The 19,625-nt window shown below is 57.2% G+C and overlaps 1 pseudogene; it reads left to right on the top strand.

The window, feature by feature from the left end:
* Positions 1 to 18,627, top strand: part of LOC118221925 — a 70,603-nt pseudogene extending 51,976 nt beyond the window's left edge.
* Positions 18,628 to 19,625: the final 998 nt, after the last annotated feature.

Here is a 19,625-nt window from a genome sequence, read left to right on the forward strand (position 1 = left end):
AGAAGATGCCCCGGACGGCTCCCCGTGAAAAAATGTTTTTGTGCGCGCATCATTTCGACGACGCCGTTCTTGAACTTTGTGCCGTATAGCTGACGTTAACAGCGCGAGGTGACGGAATGCGTCATCGTCTCACGGCGATGTAGATCTGATGAGACGTTTCCCGCGGCGATGACAGCTGGTAGCGTCGGTGGTCTCGGAGGCCCAGCTGGCCTGCAGTACACCAGCGCGGCCTCTAGGGGGACCAGACCCAGCGTATCCTGCGGGGACATCAGCATCTAACAACAAGGCTGGAACCTGGGGCTGCAGGTGTGACTCCAGAACCTGGGGCCGCAGGTGAGGCTTGAGCCCAGCTCGAGACGTGAGCTCGCCAAGCGAAGCGTCTGTCGGTGATGTCGGCCTGTCAGGAAATCGATCCAGATCTGATTTCCGCATCCAGTTACCAGGCCGTGTGACGCCCCGCGCGTGCCTGTCGTCGTTGGCGCCCTGCCAGTGGTTCAGCTTGAGCCTCTCTATCCGACGCGGCCGAGCTCTGCTCCGCGGCCCGTTTAGCGGCTTGCGGTCTCCGTGGTAACATGCCTGCAGGTCGTTTGCTGCCGACGCCGTCGAAATTGCGAGCGACACACGACCCGAGCCGAAGCTATCCGCGGGGCGATCTTCCGCACGCGCGGCGGCGGCGGCCTTCGCGGGACCCGACAGGGGGCGGGATCCGTGTCAGAGTTCCTGGAGAGACGGTCGGCAGAAATCCGCCTGCCGTAATTTTCTTTCTCTTTTCTTCTTGTGAGCTTATCGGTTAGCCGCGGCTACGGTCACGGGCCAGGTCCCGCCCCCTCGTAGAGCTGGGGGGGCGACGCAGCAGCACCCCCCAGTGGCTGCTGTCGGGGTCAGACGTCTTGGTAACCCGTTTATCCCCCCGTCGCGTTCTCCGCAGCGAGAGACTGAGAGAGGTCGCATCCTCTTTGAGTCTGAACCCCGCTTCTGCCATTGAGACTGTGCGGGACTGATTGACCAATTACATGCCCCCTCAGTGAGCCCCTCCCCTCCCTCCACCTCACCCCACCCACGCTATGTGAGGGGTGTTGGGTTGAGCGTGGGATCAGAGACGGGCAGGGCAGAGGTTCAGTGGTTCTGAGCATTACTCTGTTCTCTCTCCAGCGGCTGTGCTGCTCGCAGGGTTGAATGGCAATTGAGCTGTCCTTATCAAACCTACTGAGAGTGTGCTGCCTTATTCTCTACCGTTTGCAAATCGCCCTCCCTCTCTCTCTCTCTCCCTCTCTCACTCTCTGTCTTTCTGCCCATCTCCCCTTTCTTTTATCTCTCAGGCCTAACCACACAGAATAAGAAAGAAAAGAGTTGTGTTATTTAGGACGATAACTAAATTTGAAAAAAGGCAATGGGTTAAATTTGGTTTAAAATTGGCATTGATTTTCAACATACCACTCTGGTGCTTTAATGTAATGACCCTACTTGTTATACCTGCACAAATTATACAATTACCCCTCTCCCCACTTTACAAATGCGCGCAAATGGAAAAAGTCAATTGCACATTTTAAACAAGCAAGCCCAGAAGTCTTTGCTTTCTCTGCATCAGAGGTTTCAATAATGATAGTGTTGTTCATCTTTTTGAAGTACACACCTGATAAAATGACAAAGAAAACTATCACAAGTTGTTTGGATTTACTTTATTTAAAAGTTTTGAAAGGTATTGATGTTATATCAAAGATAAAATTTTGTAAATTAGTATAGTCAATACCGTGCGAGATCAGAAACACACACCACACCAGTCATGTAATGCACCAAATTACTGATGTGATATTGTTCTTGCAAAAAAAAAACCATGTAAGAATGAAGAGAATGTTTTTTCTGTCCTGATGGCTAACATTTATAAGAGCCTAACACAACAGGGTATGAACTTTGCTGAAGTTTGAAGAGCCTAATCATAAATCAGCATAAAGCATGAATTTGGTAATGTAACTTGTTATATAAAAAAATGCTTGTATTCATATTTTCACCCAGCGCTACATGAGCTGCTGATACTGTGCTAATGGGAGTGTATTGTTAAAAAGCCCACACCAGTCATAAGAAGAGGCCTTATATTTTCTTTTGTTCCCCAGTTATATTGGCCCTTTTTTTTTTTACCCCGGGTGTCTGAATGATAATTTGTGTGGCCTAAATGAATGAAATGGTGCAGATAATGTATGTAAGCTCGCTGGCATTTAGAACGAATGCAAACACTGTAAATATACTGGCCTGAGGCGTCCTCATTACTCACCGCTCCCAACGACCCGTCTCCCCCCTTCACCGCCACTCCAGCCCCTGAAGGAGGGCGCCAAGACCACGTGCGGCTCTTTGTGTGTCTCCCCCCCCCCCCCCCGCTCTCTCCCTCTCCCGCTCTCTCCCTCTCCCCCTCCCTCACTCTCCCCCCCTCTCTCTCCCTCTTCCTCAGTCTCTCCCTCACTCTCTCTCTCCCTCTCTCTCTCTTCCCCCTCTCCTCTCCCTGTTTCTCTCCCTCTCCCTCACTCTCTCCCTCTCTCTCTCACTCTCTCTTGCCCGTCTCTCCTCTCCCCCTCCCCCTCCCTTTCTCTCTCTTCCCCCTCTCTCTCTGTCTCCCTCTTTCTCTCACTCCCCCTCTCCCCCTCTCCCTCCCTCCCTCCCTCTCTCCCTCTCTCTCCTGAGTGGGCTCGTGGGGTCAGGGTAGAGAGGTGGGCTGTTGCGTGTGCAGTGAGGGGCGTCGGTGAGCTTGCAGTTTTCACGGTGAGGTCTTCATCGCTTATCCTTGCGGCGGGGATGACAAAGCATCCTGGGAAATCTCTACGGGCCCTCCTCCTGTCTGCACATATTTTATGGGGACTGCGTACCCCCCCCCAACCCCCACCCGCCCCACCCGGCTGAAAACGGGCCGCGGAAAACCCGCCGGCCCCGCCGCTCCCGAGGCTGCGGAGCGCGAGGCTTCGCTCGGCGAGCCGCGGTCGTTGTGTCGTCCTCCGGTTTGTTTTCTCACGGAAATGAAAGGGTCTGTTTGGAAGCGCTCTCCGGGTGGGGTAAGAGCCGCGCTCACAGGGTGTCATTATCCTGCTGTCTAGGGAGGAACAGAGCGAGAGAGAAACAGAGAGGTGGAGAGATGGAGAAACGGAGAGAGGGAGAGAGGGAGAGAGAGCCGCGCGCAGGCTTGGCGTGGGCTGCAGGTGACTGCGTCTCGCGGTTCTCTGTCTTGTTACGCTTTAGCGCTTCCTTTCATCTCTCTAATGTGCGAGCAGCTCTTGAAATAATGGCGCCTCAGTGTCTCTCAGCAGCCCTAATTGGGAGGCTAATAGTGAGGCTGGCTTGTGCTGCAACATGTCTGGGCTGCAGGATCCCTTCCCGACGACAATACACACACCAGCACACACACACACACACACACACGCGCACAGGCGCACGCATACAGGTGCGCACACACACAGACACACACGCAGGTGCGCACACACACACACACACACACACACACAGGTGCACGCACACACAGACACACACGCAGGTGCGCACACACACACACACACAGACACACACACACACACACAGGTGCACGCACTCGCTTATTAAACAAACACAAGCAGCGAGGAGCGCCCACTCCTGCTGGGCTCCACAGTAATCCTCAGTCCTCCTTCCCTCGGTGTGTGGACTCCATGCTGTTTGTCCTTCTCCCGCAGTCTGGACTTTCTGCACTTGCCGCCGGTTGTCAGTGCCAGCAGAGAAGGCCCGAGTCCAGAGAGGAGAGGCGGACCAATCACGACAAGGCCACGCAGACCCCCTGGAGAGCGCACGGCGTGAGTTCTGCTTCCTGTCTGTCTCCCCCTCCCCCACCCACCCTCCTTCTGAGGATGTACGTGAGCCACTCAGCCTAGCCCCTGATTGACAGCACTTTGCACCAATGCTGTGGTGTGGAGAGCAATGTGTGTCACAGAGCGGGGCGGCTGGGTGGCGAATGGGAGCGTCCGACGGGTCAGTGCCACCTGGCCGCCTGCTAGAGGGCACACAAATCAACCAAACCCATTCCAACCCCCCATCCCACCGCACGACCCCAACTGCCTGACCTGTTGTCATGGTGCTGTGTTCTCCAATCAAACGCAGCTCCAGCCCCCACGGGCTCCGTAAGTCTTGGAAACATCGGTAATGGCAAGTGAGGATAAATCTTGCGGGGAGGGGGGTGTGGGGTTCATTTTGTTTGGGAAGCCGGGACGGAGGGTACGTCGGCTGCTACAAACAAGCCTTCCCGCGGTAATAATATGGAAATTGGCCTGACACGCCTCTGTGGCCTTCTCCACCGAGAGCAGCCCAAGCGTTCGACGAGGAACCCGGCAGCCGATTAGATTTCATAAGCTGGCCTTTGCTTCGTATTTGCCTGTGCGATTGGGCCGCCCTTCATTTACAGTGCTAAGTTCAAGGGCCCCCCCCAAGAAAACGGATAACGCCGCTAGCCCAGAGACAGCTAATTTGCATAGTCGCTGAATGGGGGGTGGGGGGGGGGGAGAGATTGAGGAGAGCAGCGATAGGTGGAGGTGCTCTTACAGTCACTGTTGTGTTCATTCACGTTTACGCGCGCTCACCTACTTCAGTGTTCCCCCTTTTGATTTATGAAACGGGTAATAGGTGGTAGTTTTGGGGCGGTGTGGGGGGGGGGGGGGTAGGTGGGGTTTGGGATTTACGGCCTTGCTTTACCGCACACCTGAGCGGGATAATGAAGCTGTCTGCCGCGCGGGTGGCGCGGTGGGGGGGGGGTGCGGATAAGGCCCGTACGGCAGTAATGGCGTTTCGGAGCCCGGGGGGCCTCGGGGGCCCGCGCCGCGCGTCTCCTCTCTCTTAATTGAATTCGTCGGGCCGCTCTCGCGCGCAACCTCCGCGGCGGAGGGAAATGAAAGCGCTCCTCTTTTTCTTTTTTCTCTCCCCGCCCCGACCCCCCCCCCCCCCCCCCCTCGCCCCGGTTTGCTCCTCTTTCCCCGCGAGAAACGGATGGCGTTTGAAGGGAGGCGCGGCGTGATAGCTCTGACATTTCATTTTGCCCGGGCGCGCGCGGCCGCGCTGAAAGGTTAGGGTGGAAATAGTAATATCATTTCGCCTCTGTCTTAGATAAGGGAGGAGAGCGGGCCGCTGAGTAAACAAACGGGAGCGGGGGTGACAGCTGCTGGAGAGCACCCACCTGCACCACCTCCCAGCCCCCCCGCCCCCCCCGCCCCCTCGGGCCCCCTGGGCGGACTCCGCTCAGCGCTGCGGAGCTGAGGCCATCCGGGTGGGGGGGCAGGGGGGGGAGGGGGGGGGGTTGTATACATCGTTTCCGTTCTTTCGCATTTGGGATGAAGGACACTGAAGGCTCGCAGTGACATCACTGAAGGCTCGCAGTGACATCACTGAAGGCTCGCAGTGACACCACTGAAGGCTTGCAATGATCGCTTTTTTGCACCGTGCGTGCTAGCTGCCTTTGATCCCAGGATAGCACATGCATGTCACGCCTCTCGTCTGCTCCCTCCCCTGGTTACCTATTGGGGCCCGAAAAAGGCATGAATCTCGTGCTAGCGTATGGTTGAGGGGATCACGTAAATGGCGCCCTCTACCTGCAGAGTCTCTTATCACACGCTTCACTCCTGCCTGGCCCCCACGCTCTGCTTCCGCTGGACACCTTTCTGCCCCCCTCCCTACAGGGCCCCTCCCCTCCATCACGTCTCTGCTGCGGCCCCCCAGTGGTGGAATGAGCTCCCCACTGCAGTCAGAACAGCGGAGTCACTGCCTGTCCTCTGCTGCAGAGTCAGACGCCTAGTTAAACAGCATCTTGGCTCACCTCATGCTATTTAACCATCTTGGCATCACCTCATTTGCTTCCTAATGACCCGACGTTCTGTCTCCCTCTGACACCTACTGTGGCATTTAGCAGTATGTCGTAAAGTTCACTATTGGCTACTGCTGTCTGATGTAATGCTGACTGCCATCAACTTTGTTTGTTGCCTAAATCTCTATGTTTGCACTGTTGTCACTGTGGATAAGAGCATCTACCAAATTGCAACATGTAAAAATGAATATTCATCAAGTCTGTCCATGAAGTCTGTGGGTGAAGAAAGGGCATTCCTCTTTTGAAATACTTGAAATGATATAAGAGTAAATCATTTTTTATGGATAAAATGCCAAAAAAACAAAGCCTTTAGAAGACCTCATTGTTTGCAAGCCCGATAATACAAATGCCGTTTTCTCGTGGAATCAACCAGAAGAATTTTGGTGAAGCTCGGCCATCTCTCTTCATCGTGTTCAGGCCCGAGCCTAATTCTGGAGTTGGCTTTCAGCCAGCAGGCGGTGCAGAAGACCGTTACCCCGGTCGCAGCGATGTTTAACCCGATACCATCGCGCCTCTCTCCCTGAGCCGCGTTAGCGCCAGGGGGAATTGGCTCTGGCGGCGCGGTGTGCGGAGCCGCCGCTTTCCATGTAAATTGGCGGCGTGACGGCGTTCTGCTTGAACTCGCGGCGGAACCCCTGGGGGACACGCCTGCGGGTCGTACAGATACCGCGTATCGCGGGTACTGAGGCGCTGAAGGCTTCGGTCTTCAAAAAAAAAAAAGGCGGTCAAAACGCTGTGTCACGTGACACGGGCTCACGTGCGCGTTTCCGTTTCAGCAAAACGGACAGTGAAAGGCGCCACTGACCCCCAAACCCCAATCGTCCCCCCCCAAAAAAGAGAGGTTATCAGAGCCTCAAAAGCCCCTTTGAGGGTCCTGTCTATGTTCTGAGAAGCTACGGTCATTCTTCAGCTGACAGCCTCAATGACAGGGAGGTAAAACTACGCTAGCTAAGCTAAGGTGATGGGCAATGAGGTAAAACTACGCTAGCTAAGCTAAGGTGATAGGCAGGGAGTTAAAACTACGCTAGCTAAGCTAAGGTGATGGGAGGGGAGGTAAAACTACGCTAGCTAAGCTAAGGTGATGGGCAATGAGGTAAAACTACGCTAGCTAAGCTAAGGTGATAGGCAGGGAGTTAAAACTACGCTAGCTAAGCTAAGGTGATGGGCAATGAGGTAAAACTACGCTAGCTAAGCTAAGGTGATGGGAGGGAGGTAAAACTACGCTAGCTGAGCTAAGGTGATGGGAGGGGAGGTAAAACTACGCTAGCTAAGCTAAGGTGATGGGAGGGGAGGTAAAACTACGCTAGCTAAGCTAAGGTGATGGGAGGGAGGTAAAACTACGCTAGCTAAGCTAAGGTGATGGATGAAATCTAGTCTAAACCGAGCAGAGGGATGTAGATCCCCTGGAGGAATGGAGATAATGGACATAAAAATTTAAGTCGCTCTCGGAGAGAAACGAAGGTATAAACCTATAAGGAGAAGTCTGTCGTTTCTAAAGAAAGCCTGAAGCCAAAGTGCAGCCGGAGCTGTGAGCCTTCACCGGGGCGGTGTCGACAGACGGAACACGTGCCCCGGCACATCGATTTCTAAATCAGCCCTCAGAATGGCAAATGGCAGTTAAGCGCGGGGACGACTTCAGACTGCGGAACAGCAGGGCGCCTTAAACGCAATCAGGCGGCCATTATAAATGGAGATCCGGAAGGGTGAGCTGGCGGCAAAGACAGAAGAGTTCATTAAACATTAGCGTGATGGCCTGCGTGAACGCGCCTTGACTTTGCTCAGAGAGGCGGTTTGTCCACCGCCGGGAAGTCCGCTGCTAATTGGCAGGTCGCCCGGGTCCTGATGTCATAGGTCACATGATCTGAGAAGGGCGATGAGATTTCGCTTTGACTTCTTTAAGCTCTTTTCCAGTGCAAGCCGCTGTGGGTTGGGGCGGGGGGGGGGGGGGGGGGGGGGGGGGGGGGGGGGGGGGGGGCGGGCGGGGCGGGAGTGCACGCTCGGTTTGCATTCAGCAAAGAATTGGAGAAGGGGGGGCGGGGGGGGGGTAGGGGGGAGCAAACATAGCGGGAATAAGTGGAAAATGACGGTGCCGATAATGATCGCGGCGATGACGGCAGCGGTAAAACGTGCGGGGGTGCAGCAGGTTTCCGGGGAGACGGGCTGCATTAGCAGGACAGCGGCGGCTCGCCCGAAAGTAATGCTCTCCGGTAAGCTGGGGGCAGATAACCTCCAAAACATCTAAACAGGAGTCGCGCGTCCCGGAGACAGCCCAATCAGAGCGCCCGTCACCGTCACCGTGGAGACGAGTTAGAGGAGACCTTCCTCTCATTTCGCATGTCCCCCCCCTCCCCTGCAAATGAAGCCGTAGCAGGTGGCTGCAAAGTGGAGGGGGGGGGTGTAATTGTGTTGTGGGGAGGGGAGGGGAGGGAAGAGGAGGGGACGTCGAAGTCGTTTCTCCCCACCCCCGCGCGGGATGGACAGCGGCGTCCCGCCGCCCGGCGCAGGAAATAGCCTGCCGTCTCCGGGGGGCCCCTGGGGCCCAGCGGCTCTGGCCCCGTTTTTCCCTCAGACCTCCGCTCAATTTAAAGCGCTGGAGAAAACAAAAACTCCCTGCGAGGAGCTTACCTGTGACTCGCTCATGGGACCCCAATCTGGAGCCTCCCCTGTCCCGGGCTGCTTCTTCGCAGACGGTCGGCCATTAGCGGCGAGCGCCCCGCGCTAGCAAACACGCTTTTTTCCAATATCGCCGTCTGCCGGGCAGCAAGGCCAGTCACTGAGACGGCCCTCGCCCTGCAGGTGGCGCTCTCTCTGTGCCCAAAGCCTACATTTCCCATCCTCCCTCAGGCGGTTCCAGTCTCTGACTTGCTGAAGGTCTCTTTCAGGAAGGCTCAGGCCTCTTTTGTGTTGTTCCCCCAACAGGCTCAGAGGCTGAGTGGAAATTTCCGTCAGTTCGCGAGCATTAAATCGGCCGATTTAAAGTCCAGCAGAGTGAGGTGATGTCTGTGTGCGTTTCCCGTCTCATCTTGGGCACGTGGTCTTGGGTATTATCCAGGCTCTTGTGTGGTGGGGCGAGCGTGTGAACGTACCTGCGTGTGTGCGTGTGTGTGTGTGTGTGTGTCTTTGGGGCAGCTGCGGGGCTTTTTCACTAACGGGCTAACGGGTCCTGCACTTACTTGATGGGCGTAGCCGGGGGGCGGGGTTTGTTCGGACGTGTGTCACGCCCCCCTCTCTGTTCCTCTCTGTTCTCTCTGCACAGGGCTCCTGGCTTGCTCCCTCCCTCTCTCCCTGCCAGCAGGGTTCCTACCAGGGCACTGCCAGGGCAAACGCACCCTGCCACAGACAGAGTGAGTCGCTAACACTCCACCCCACCCCCTCAAATCCCTGCCCCCCCCGTCCGTCAGAGCCGCGCCGCTCCGTCACCCTCCCTCCCTCCCTCGTTCCTCTCCCCATCCTCCCCGTGTCTCTCCATCCTAGTTCCCGCTGCTTCGAGCGCTGTGCTGGCTTTCTCCATGTCAGCAACGGAAGCTGTTTTTAGCACCGTCCGCAGCGAGGAAATTAATCAAGAATTCATCGATTTTTTTCCCTGACCGATTCTACTCAATCAAGGCTGCACTTTCTTTGTCAAGTGGAGACGTCTGTTTTTTTTTTTTGGACCGTTTGAAAAAAAGCATCGGAAGTCTTTTTGCTTTTTTTCGAACGCGATTATTAAAAGGTGCCGTTAAACCCGGACCGGAGCGCTGCATTGTGGGTTGGGGTCCGTCACGTGACAAGCCGCGCGGACGCCTGAAGAAGCGGCGCTCGCGGTAAATGAGAGCGGGGCCGGGAGCGGCCGCTGGGTCGGTGAACGATGGCGGTAATTATCGCAGCGTCGCGGTGGTTTCCAGCGGCGATGCGGAGCGCGGGCCTGCCTCTCCCTGGCTGGCGAAGCCTCATCGTCGCTCAAGAGAAATTCGGGTGTCTGAACCGAACCGGCGGGGACTCGGCCTCCCGCCCCCGGCCTGCTGTGGCCCCTCTGACCCCCGCCCCCCCCACCCCCCCCGGTGTGACCCCCGTAGACCCTGCCGCCTCCAGCAGACCACCTTCACCTCCGCTTTAGAACAGCACTCAATCACCCTGCCCCTCTGTGTCGCATCCCCGAGGTGACAATTTATGTCCTTCGCCCACACAGTGGATAACCCAGGACTCCTCGCAGCTGCAAGCCAAGACACTAAGGGCCTGCTTTACTAAGACCTTCAGCTCCTGCCAAACCTTTTAGCGCACGCTAAACTAATAAAATGACCAGCGATTGGTGAAAAACAAACACCATGACCAGTCATTGGTCATGTTATTGGTTTAGTGTGTGCTAAAAGGTTTTGGACCTGCTAAAGGTCTTACAGGCCCTAAATGTACGCGCAGTATATATATGCAGAGAACTGAAAAGGACAAAAAACTATGAAATTCAAATGAGAAGCACCTCTGTTCTCTTACGTCATAGAAGTGCTTTTGAACGCCTGCTGGTTTTCAGAATGGCAATGCAAGTGGGCACACTCATACAGATGCAGATGTATAGCTGTAGAAAATAGCTGACTGGAAATCCAGGATGTTGTCCAGAATGGTGGTGTATGTGCCATGCAGCGTGGGAAGAACTGTACTCTAGTTCTTCAGAGAAGAATCCCGCAGAGAAAACTGCGCGGTGTCGCGAAGATGCTGTAAAATAATAAGCGATTTTGTTTGGCCGGCGAGTTTTCCGAAGAGAGCTTTGAGCCATTTCTCCTGAACGGAGCGTGGTCTCTGTGTTTGTCCTGTTCGGTCTGGTATCAGAGGGAGAAAAACCTGGTCGGCCTCACGGCTCAATTCCCCCCCCCCCCCCCCCCCCCCCGCCCCTGTTTCCGTAGCGCCGCGTTTCTGCTTGAGTTCTCACTGGACAGTGAGTAATTGAAAGTGAATAAGTTGCTATTGGGCAGATCTATCTCTCAGTGCTGGCGAGCCTCTTGCAGATATTCCGTTTAATTAGATTTCCCTCTTTCGCAGATTCATGTCGTTCCAGTTTTCGGTTCTTTTAAAGTATTTTTTTTTTTTTTTAGCTTTTTAAAAAAATTACTTTTTTTCCCCTCGTTCTCATTTCTGGTGTGATCAGGGTCGAGAAGATAGATGCCCGGTGGATTGTTTGCTATTCCGCTTAGGAGCGCGAGACCTTGTGAATTAAAGGGAGCCTTAGCGTAGCACGGCGCGCGCTGTGGCCTAGGCTGCGTGTGCAGGCTTCGCAAAATCGCACCGACCGCGAGGGAATGGGAATGCACTCCGACACGCCCGGACGGAACCTGGAGAGCGGGTGTCACCGGCGAGCAATTGGAAAAGAGGTGCGACTTCCCGGATTTTCCGTCCGCGCGAACTGCGTTATGCATAAGAAGTCGGATTTGGCTGAATACGAGTCGCTGGAATTTTTTCCCCGGCCTCGCTACAAGTTTGGTGTTCTGCGGCTTTTATTTTGAGTCGTGTTGCCCGTCAAGGACACCCCGAGACGTTTTTCTAAAGCTCGTGGCCTTCCCTAAAGCTACGCCGGCTGGCTTTGACACTCAAAAGCGTGTCATTCAAGGTTGGGAAGAAGAAAGCGTTTCTTTTCTTTTTCTTTTTTTAAACAATCGGGGTGTCGTCTCACGGCGGCGACTCGCCTGCAGGGGGCAGCGGTGAGCGCCGCGGGTGGGGGTCTGCGGAGGACACTGTTCTGGGGAGCGCAGGAGGGGTGTGGACGGGGCCAGAATTCATTAACAGCCCTCTCTTTAAACGCTTTCGGCCGGGCTGATCCGGGGGTCAGCTCTTTGCACGCTTGCCTTCTGATCCAATTTGCCAGTGCTGCCACTCGCTTGTGTTTCTGAACGCCTGCACGCTGCTCAGCAGAAAACTAATTGCTGATCACGCTCTGAATGATTTGTGTGTGTGTCTGTCTGTGTCTGTGTGCGTGCGTACCACATGCATGCGTGTGTGTGTGTGTATGTGCCTGTATGTGTGTGTGTGTATGTGTCTATGCGAGTTTGTGTGTGCACGTGTGTGTGTCTGTATGCAAGTGTGTGTGTGTGTGCGCGTGTGTGTGTGTGTGTTTGTCTGTATGTTTCGGTGTGTTTGAAGGTTTCTGTACGTCTGAATTAGTTCTGGATTGAGGGGTGGGTGCTGGTGGCTAGACTTGCGCTCTCTGGGTAAGTCTGTCCCCGGTGCTCTGTCTCTGTGTGACCTCATTCTCCTTCTTGTCTCTCTCCCTCTGCTTCTCCCATAATGCCTTGGTCAAGGAGTGGAACAACTAGTGCATTACTTCAGTGATAAAGCGTGGTACAGTACTGTTTCAGATTTCTGTAAACCCGATCCCCTGCCCCCCTCCTCCTCCACCCGCATGCCCATTCGGATGCCCCCCCCCTGCATGACCGGGCTCACGGCCTGGGACGTCTGCAGAGTCTGCGGCCCGTCAGAGTTCCTGTCTGTCTGACGGACGTCTGCAGAGTCTGCGGCCCGTCAGAGTTCCTGTCTGTCTGACGGACGCCTGCTGCTGTTTACCGTGCTGTTGTTACTGTGTGTGCTATCTGTTTCGTGTTCATGATGCGTTCACCAGCTTCTCTCTCCTCTGCTCACCCCCTCTCTCTCTCTCCTCACTGCTCATTCTCTTTCTCACTCTCCTCTCTGCTCACCCCCTCTCTCTCTCCTCACTGCTCATTCTCTTTCTCACTCTCCTCTCTGCTCACCCCCCCCCTCTCTCTTCACTGCTCATTCTCTTTCTCACTCTCCTCTCTGCTCATCCCTCTCTCCTCATTGCTGTCTTTCTCTCCCTCACTCTCTCTCCTCACTGCTCGTTCTTACTCTCTCCCCCTCTCTCCTCACAGCCCGTTCTCTCTCCCTCTCTCTCTCATCCTCTCCTTCCGGATGTCTCATGCTGCATTCCGCCCTTATCCCTCACATCCCTATCCTTGTGTTGTCAATCTCAGACCTTTCTTTCCCTATTGCCACTCTCTACTTCTCTCACGCAATCCCTCCATCTCTGCCTCGCTCTCAGTCTTGCGGCCCTCTGGTGTATCCTTCCTCCCCCCCCATCCCTGTCTCTGTCTATGTCCCTCTCTCTTTCTCTGTCTCCCTTTCTCTCTGTCCGTTTCCCACTCTTTCTCTCTGTCTCCCTCTCAGTCTCTCTATCTCCCTCGCTCTTTCTCTCTGTCTCCCTCTCCCTTTCTCTCTGTCTCAGTCTGTCTCTCTATCTCCCTCGCTCTTTCTCTCTGTCTCCCTCTCCCTTTCTCTCTGTCTCAGTCTCTCTCTCTCTATCTCCCTCGCTCTTTCTCTCTGTTTCTCTCTCTCTCTCTAATTAAAATTCTAATGGAGGAATTCTGTCTCTCTCCGTCCTTCCTCTGTTAATGGGGTGAAACTCAAACAGCCGCAGTGCATGCGTTTGTTTGCACAGAGCGCCTGGGTCTAAGTCACTCCTGCGAGGTTCCTGCACCGTGCCGGTTAGAGCAGCTCCGAGCCTGTGCCCTGACGCAGGGAAGAGCCTGCGCTGCCGCATTGGCAAACGCACGCCGACATCAGACCCGCGCCTGCCGCCCCTCACCGTATGCGGGGCCGGTAATTACGGTAGGAAAAGCACTCTAAACGGCTCTGCCTGCAAGCTGTATTTAGACCGCTTTTTTTTTTTCCCACCGCATTAATCACGATCATAAATTACACTGCGACGGCAAAGCCGGTCCGCAGGTCGCCGTAAACACGGTCGGCTGATCAGCGCCGGAGCCGAGCCCCGTGTAGAAACTTCCAGAAGTCGGCGGAAAACGATACGGTGCCTGAAAAGGAACGCGCGTTCGTCTGCGCTCTGCGCTCCTGCAGGCGCCGCTGAAACGCTCGGCCCGGCGCTGCGATGAAATCAATTAGCGTTCCCGAAAACGGCCGTCCTGGGCGGGCTCGTCCCCGTCTGAAACGGGGCCGCTGCGCCTCTTCATCAGCGCCCGCCGCTTCGAGGCCTTGGGCCGGCGGTCTGAGCTTCGCGCTCCCCCGTCCGCGCTTCGGGATCCCGGTGCCCCGCCCTCCCCTGGGAACAGGACGCCGTGGCTCGCGTATCAGCGATTCCGTTTTTGGCATTCCGAGCGTTTCGCTTCCTCCGCGGCGCGTCCACGCTCGGCTGAGAGTAAATTGTTTTCGCCCGCGTCCCTCTTTACCTTTCTGTGTTATTGTTGTAATTATTATTTAAAACGCAGAGCGCTTGCTCCGAGCGCCGCCGGATAACCATTGTCATTATTCAAATGTGCTTTGGGTCAATTTGAGCAGAGAGAATGAAGGGAAATTGGTCGGCGGCGACTGGAGCATCAGGTGCGATGACCGGGGGGGGGGGGTGGGGTGCGTAGAGTACCGGAGCCTGCCAGCATGCAGACGCCGTGTTTGCGTTGGGTATGGCGGGGGTGGGGGCGAGTGGGTGGGTGGGGGTTTGGGGCACCGTTTCGGGGCAGGGAGCGCCGCTCTCCGGCTGGCTGGCGGACGAGCTCCCTCGCCGCGCAAGGTGACTTCCTCCTTCAGACGCCAGCTGGCTTTGACGAGCCGCGCGCCCCGCCGGTCGGCCACCGCGAAACGGGCATCGCCTTTCTGTCAGCCGGCGCTTCCTAATCCTTCCGGAGCCGGCGTGAATTATTCATGAGGCCGCGCCGAAAGGCCAGAGCTCCGTCTCGCCCCCCCCCCCCACCGCCCCCGCCCCCGTCCCGCCCCCCCCCCTCGCTCCGCACTTTCAGAAGTTTCCTCCGGAGGGGCAGGGAGACCTGTCTATGGCCTCCCCACCCTCCTCCGCCTCTGTAGCTCTCAGTTCTCCTGACTGACTCGCTGCCAGGAAGGAGCGTGGATTTTAAAGGCGGAGCCCCAGACGGCGGGGGTCAGAAATGGCGGCAACCGGCTGACCCGATCGATGGAGGAGCCGGTCGTCTTCGACGCGCCTCGCCGTGCCATCTTCGGTCGGCGCGGCAGGGAAAGGGAACTGCGGAGGGGAGACGGGGGTGCCGCAGTGCTCGGTGGCCGCCAGCAGGTGGTGCTGTGGGCCAGTGAATCCTCCCGGCTGCCGTAACGGGACTGGCGGCCGCCGGAGCCGCGCCGCGATGTTAAAGCTCGCTGCCGCCGGCGCGGGCGGACGCTTGCTGGCGCACGCGTTTGTCTGCCGCGGACGAGGGCGTCGAATCACAGGCACGTTAGGCGCTGTTAGGCAACACGTCCTCACGCTCCGGATCCAGTCTGATATTTAACCAGGCTGAATACAGGGCACGTGGCTCTACCTCGCACAGCCCTGGACACGCGTCCGTCAGGCGTAACGAGTGGGGCGATGACTGCACTCTGTGCGGAATAGAAGGACTTTGTACGTGTTAATTTTAGGCCTTTTTGTGTTTTTAGCACGAGTCGCGAGCGTGCTGCTAGCCGCGGAGGAGTCTTCCTTTCGGTTTGCGGTTTGAGGCGGCCCGTGAGGTGCGGGCACGTTCCCACCCCCTGCGCGCTCGCTCGCTGAAAGATCGGGCAGAACCGGAGCTCCAGAGCGCGTAATCCCATCCTCCGCAGCCCCTTCGGCCAATCACGAGGCCCGGACCGCGCACCACACATCAAAGACCTCCTCTCACAATGGCCTGTGTGCGGGTCCCTGCCCAGCTCTCATCCCTCACAAAGCCCGGGGAGGGGTGTGGGGGGGTTCTGGGGGAGCGAGTTTATCAGACAGAATTATTCTCTTTGAGCGGGTGCGGGTTTGTGTGCTTTAGCTGACAGGTGTGTGAGGAGGAGACGCGGCTCTCTGTTTCTGCCCCTAACGAGCGGCGTTAAATGTTAATGAGGAAGCGGAGCTGGCGCTTCCCGCGGCTGACCTTTCCGTAGCCGAAGATACGCAGTCGCTGCCAACGCGTCCGGGCGTCCCCCCAGCGCAGCCGCCGCCGCCGCCGCCCGCATCCGCCGCTAGACGGGAGGCCTCGGCCTAGTCAGCCCCCCCTGCCCTGTCTGAGCACACAGCAGTGATAACACCCCGTAGCGTAGCGCTACTAAACGTAGCTCTAGTAGTTGTGTAAGTAGTTAGTTGTCATTAATAATAACTGGCCCAAGGGTGGGGTGGGAGGGGGATTGTTCAGGTGTAAAATAACTGTTAAACACTACAGTGCAATTGCGTGATTAGTACTGTAAAATGAAGTGGATAAAGGTAATGAATTCTCCTTGTTCCTGTTGCTGTGTAGCCTCCAGTACTACAGCCTGCCAGCCGCTGGTCCAGCGAGCGCCTCCCCCAGGAAAGACTAGCAAGGACAGCCTCCACCGGGGACCCCAGTGACGTCGCCACGGCCGCCGGGGATGACGGACAGCCCGGGGGCCGCCCCTGCCCCGCCTCCTGCCCAGACGCCTCCGCCGGGCCCGCCCCCGGCTCAGACCAGCTCCGCCCGCGCCTCAGACTGTCTGCCGGCGAAGCCGCCGCGGAGACCCCCGCCCCGCCCGCCCCGCCCGCCGACCCCGCCGACGGCCGGCCCCGCATCCTGCAGTCTCTCCGCTTGCACAAGAAAGTGTCCGTCCCCACCCTGACGCAGGAGGGCCTCCACCGGCCCGCCGCTCTCGCCGCCGGCCCCATGCCGGGCTCCGCCGCCCTGCTGAAAAAGAAGCAGCTCCCGCCCCCCACGCGGGGCCTGCCCTGCTTCGGGTCCGGCCCCCAGGCCGCGGGCCCCCCCACCCGGGCCCCCACCCTGTTCGGCCTGCCCCGGCCCCCCGGGAACCCCGCGCCCAAAGTCGGAGGGCTCGCCCCTCCCAATCACTCACGCCTCCCCAAACCAAAGATCCACTGACTCTCGCATGGACACGCAACAGAGAACCCCCTTCCACACACAAACATCCTGTCTGAGCATCCCATAATACTCCCAGCTTGGGCTGTTTTCAGGGGGATTGAAACACTGTCTTAACACCTCCCCTTTAGTCTTTAATCTATTGCTTAACTGAGTAGAAAATCGGATTCTTAGAATAACACGCTTTCAAAGCCGGGAGTAGGTCTAGCGGTATAAATCTGAGCTCGACGCCTCTTTGAATAGGAGAAATTAGTACCCAGCACCTGGTAGTGTACACGGTTTTATCTCCTCCACAGGGAACATCGATGTTCAATGCAGAAACACAACGGGAACCGTGCATCCCTATCCATCCTGGCTTTCGCTATTACAAGAGAGGGAGTGCTGGAGGGAAAGAGGGGAGAGCACTGTATTATTGGTCTTAGTAGCGTAGGCAGTTAACACTGTGCCTGAATGCAGAAGCCTAAATGTGTGAATGCGTAAAGTGATGTTGCTAGCTGGGGTCCTGTTGTGTGCTGTCTGTTTGTCTCTTCTGGCCATGCTTCTGGCAGCCAGCTGCTTGAATTTTCCCAGAAAGCACCAGCCGGCTCTCCCGGTTGCCAGACAGGGTGTTCTCAAATAGAGTACCGCGTTAAATCACCCAAAGGCAACCCCTGTCCCACCACGGGATGCAGCGGCGTTGCGACTCGACAACCATGCCCTTAGCACGTTAGCACGTAAACCAAAACGACAAAGGGGGAAACCATTTCACTCGCTGCTCTGCGCCCTTTCCAGATGCGCGAGCTGCTAGCTCAGCTCCTCCAGGGCGGCGGTAAGCGCCGCGGCGGCCCCGCTTCGGAACACGTGTACGTCAGGCGCGCTCACGGGGGGCCCACGCGGCTCCGCGGGCGATCGCTGGATCTTTAGCGCGGTCGCGTCGCGGGAGGAGAGCCGATCGCAGATAACGCTGCTCGAGCGGCTGCTGTAAGCCTCACAGGGAAGCAGGCTCCCCAACGGTGGTCTTAAAAGAGCTTTTCGAAAGTGCAGAAACTTGTCTAATTCGGTTCACTCAGACACTTTTCCCCAAGCAAATATTGTGTAAGAGAAATAATTTAAAAAATGATTATATAATATTAATATTATATTTAAAATATTTCTGTCTTTTTCTCTCTCCCCCCCTCCTTCTCTTCGTCCCTCCCTGCTGCAGCTCTCAGTCCCGGTAAAGACCCGGCATTCCCATACTAGACTAGGTCAGGCGGTTTGTAATACCTGACATACCTCTGTTGCTTAACCACCCGAACGCGTTCCAGCAGTGGCTCCCGAGGGCCCGTCGGAGGCCTTGGCCCCCGCCCGAGAGCCGGCCCCGTGCTCCAGGCCCCCGCCTCCTCCCACGCGGGATCCTCAGAGAGCGGAGGGGAGGCGGAGAGAGAGAGGAGCTCTCGCAGCAGTACCCTGTACTTTGGAGTAAGTGGCAGGTGCCTTAAATAGCAGCAGGGACTCGTTCCCACGTACTCGCCGTTATTTCTGGAAGGGTCCGCGCCACAGGCTTGGGGGGGGGGGGGGTGCGGGCCTGACGTCAGTGCCCCGCCTCCCCCCCCCACCGGAACTGGGATGCCGTTCAGTTTGCTCAACCCCCCACTTCTGAATCCCGCTGCATTGTCCTGGGCATGGTAGAGCAGCGTACACGCCCGGGGGGCTGGGGGGGGGGATAGCAGGGCAGCGAAGGAGGCAGAGCATAGCCGCGGCGTGTGGCTTTTTACGCGCTGAAGGCACAGAAAGTGCATCATTAGCGTGCCGGTTTTGCATTCAGATGCGATGAGCCCTTAGCCGCGAGCGTTAGCGTTCGCGCCCCCCTTACGAACCACGCTCCCTTACAAACGGCGCCCAGCGGATTTGCGAGCCCTGCGAGGGCACTGGAAACCGGAATGCTAAGAGGGCGCTCGCTCCAGATAGGCGGTTGCCTTGAAACCTCCTATGGCTGCTAATGGTTTTTTTTTTTTTCCCGCTGAGGGTTTTATCAGAGCCTTTATTCTATGCAACACAAAGGTACTGGGGGAAGGACAGCGGGGGGGGGGGGATCGCGGTTTTACATGGCATAGCTTTCCCCTCAGCCTGCATGACGCATGTCATCAAGGCCAAGGCCACCCCCCCCCCGCCCGCCAGACCCGTCGGCATAGCGAGGGCCTCGCTGTGATCCGGCTCCCTCCCGCGTAGCCCGGCTCCGCCCCCCGCCCCACGGGTCCACTCCCCTTTCCCCGCACATTTAAGAACGCTGAGCGCGGTTAGCTTCAGTCGCTGTTTTACAGCCTCGTTAAATCCTCTCACCCCCCCCTCCCTGGCGTGACCAACATGCCCTAAAATCCCTCCCCGGTCCCGGCCAGGGCCTCTTGGAGCGGGCGGGGAGAGGCCCCCAATGCGGGGCCTTTCTCCCAGGACCCGGAGCCGTCACCGACGGAAATTATAGGCGAGGGGGGGGGGGGTGCGGAGGCCGTTACCTCCCAGGGTGCCGGCTGATTAGCCGGAGACACCCACCACGTGGTAATCCCCAAAGCCGGGCTTAAGAACACTTGTGCGCTAAAGCTCTTCCTTTCTGCCGCCTTTTCCGGCTCTCCTGTAATCTCCTCCGCTCCGCTCCTCCCTCGCCGGCCTGCGCTCGATTGCGGCGTTCGCTCACCGGGGGGGTTAGAGCTCTCGCCCGCCGGTACGTACGTACGGGAAAGCTACGGCAGGCAGAGCTCAACTCTCCTTCCGCCTTCGTCTCCCCCCCCCGGTGGGGGGGGGGGGGGGGGTTTCCGTATCCCGTCTTTCTTCGACGCTGCTCGTGAGGCACCGATGTTCGTTCCAAAAAAGTTTTGCCCGGCTTTCGCTCCCCGGGAAACACGCCCGCTGGCGCGGCTCCCACACAGCGAGCCGGTAAATAAACCCATCTTAAACAGGAGCGGAGCGAAGGCCCCTGGCTTTGGGAGGGGCGGAGGCCTTGATTTAATCAGGAGTCTATGGGGCTTTGCAGCTGC

Source organism: Anguilla anguilla, chromosome 2 (assembly GCF_013347855.1).
Source record: "Anguilla anguilla isolate fAngAng1 chromosome 2, fAngAng1.pri, whole genome shotgun sequence".
Lineage (NCBI taxonomy): Eukaryota > Metazoa > Chordata > Actinopteri > Anguilliformes > Anguillidae > Anguilla > Anguilla anguilla.